Here is a 2,113-nt window from a genome sequence, read left to right on the forward strand (position 1 = left end):
ATGGGTGGAGCTGGAGGTGGTAGTGGTGGTTGGATCAAAAAAAAAACATTGTGTATTTCAAGGGTTCTCAACCTCCCTAATGCTGTGACCTGCATGTTAATACGGTTCCTCATGTTGTGGTGACCTCCCAACCATAAAATTATCTCATTGTTACTTTATAATTGTAATTTTGCTACTGTTATGAATTTTAATGTAAATATTTGATACCTCAAAGGCGTCATTACACACAGGTTGAGAACCATTGTTATATTTATATGAAATTATAATAAAAGAAATGAATATTGTACTACAAGGAAAACACTTATTTTCAGTCACATCCTGAGCACGCATGGCATTTACTGTGGCAAATGTGTTTTTCATAAGGGCCTCCCACTAATCGCCCATTAAATTCACTCACTTTGAAGACTCTAACAATTTTTAAATTCAAATAATTTATCTGGATTATATCTTGATTGTTATCCTCTCACTTGTATCTTCCCATTCCCCCCTCCCTCCCTCTTTCACCCTATTCCCTTCCCCTAGGCCTGTGACAGAAGGGGACCTCCTCCCCCCACCATATGATCATAGCCTATCAGGTCTCATCTGGGTAGCCTGTTTCCCCTTCCTCTGAGTACCGCCAGGCCTCCCCGCCAATAGGAAGTGGTCAAATAGGGGCACCAGAGTTCATGTCAGAGTCAGTCCCCACTCTCCACACAGCTGTGGAGAATGCCCTGTTCATTGGCTAGATCTGAATAGGGGGTCTAGGTTTACTGCATGCATTGTCCTTGGTTGGTACAGCAGTTTGTGCAGCCCCCAACTCCCACCCCCCAGTCCAGATCCACCAGCCTTGATGGTCTTCTCGTATGATTCCAGGACCCTCTGGATCCTTCTATTTCCCCATTCTTCCTTACCTCTCACACCTAGAGTCCCAGTAGGAAGTCCCAGTATCTATACTAGTCTCCAGCTAAGCGAAGACTTTCAGGGAACATCTCTATTGGCCTGGTGCCCAATTATAAGTTAGTATATGTCATGTGTATCCTTCTGGGTCTGTGTTAACTCACTCAGGATGATCATTTCTAGTTCCATCCATTTGTCTGCAAATTTCAGGATTTCCTTGCTTTTATTAGCTGAGTAGTATTCCATAGTGTACATGTACCACAGTTTCTTTATTGACTCTAACAATTTTTAAGTTGACACATTTCGAAGCTCATCAGTGATGTCCAAACGTCCTTATGTGACATCTGACCACCAAGCAGGACCACGAGCAGAAGCAGAAGGTGAGTTATTAGTCTCTGTTCAACTTAGCTTCTTGGTTATGTAACTCACTATATGAAATACTGGTACTCTCCCGGGCAGAGTATGTAGGAAGGCCCAGAGCAAAGCCATCAAAAAGGACACAGACTCATGAAGCCACTCAAGGCAGGCAGGTGGAAGTCCTCTCCATGACAGAGTCTTGGGAAAGAGCAGGCAATGTGCTTCCCAGGACAGCAACATCAGGAACGCTGAGGTACTGAGAGTTGCACTGCTCAGCTACTCCTTTAGCTGTGGCTGCGAGCCATTTTCCAGCTGAGCAAGCTGAGGTCTGGTTGCAATGCAATCTGCTCTCATAGGAAAAGCCATCACCACCACTACCACCACCATCACCATCGTCACCACTGTAATCCTCACCACCCCATGTCCATCACCCTCACTCGCTGTGGTCATCGTCACCACTACCACTATTACTCTCCTCACCACTGTAATCCTCATCACTGCTATGACCTCACTATAGTTTCTGTCACCACCACCACCACCACCATTATCACCTAGTTTTCTCTTTCACACTCAGCTGCCATACCCAAAGCTAAAGGGCCCACAGGTGCTTTTCTATGCCTTTTGCCATACTCCTGGGACCAGAGGCGACCATTCAGCCACAGACAGTGTGTTTAATAATATCAGTCTCTGTTTTGAAGCTAGACCCGTCCTGCGTATGTCTCCTTGCACATTGCCGTGCACAGGGCCTGCAGTCTTTTGTCAGCCGAGAGTGTTGCAATCGGCACCCTCAGAGATGAGTGCATTTATTTTTAGAGACTAGATTCCGAGAAGAGAGATTGCTGGGCCAAAGGGTATGCGTATTTTGACTCGTTAGTAATGA

Source organism: Acomys russatus, chromosome 3 (assembly GCF_903995435.1).
Source record: "Acomys russatus chromosome 3, mAcoRus1.1, whole genome shotgun sequence".
Classification (NCBI taxonomy): Eukaryota; Metazoa; Chordata; class Mammalia; order Rodentia; family Muridae; genus Acomys; species Acomys russatus.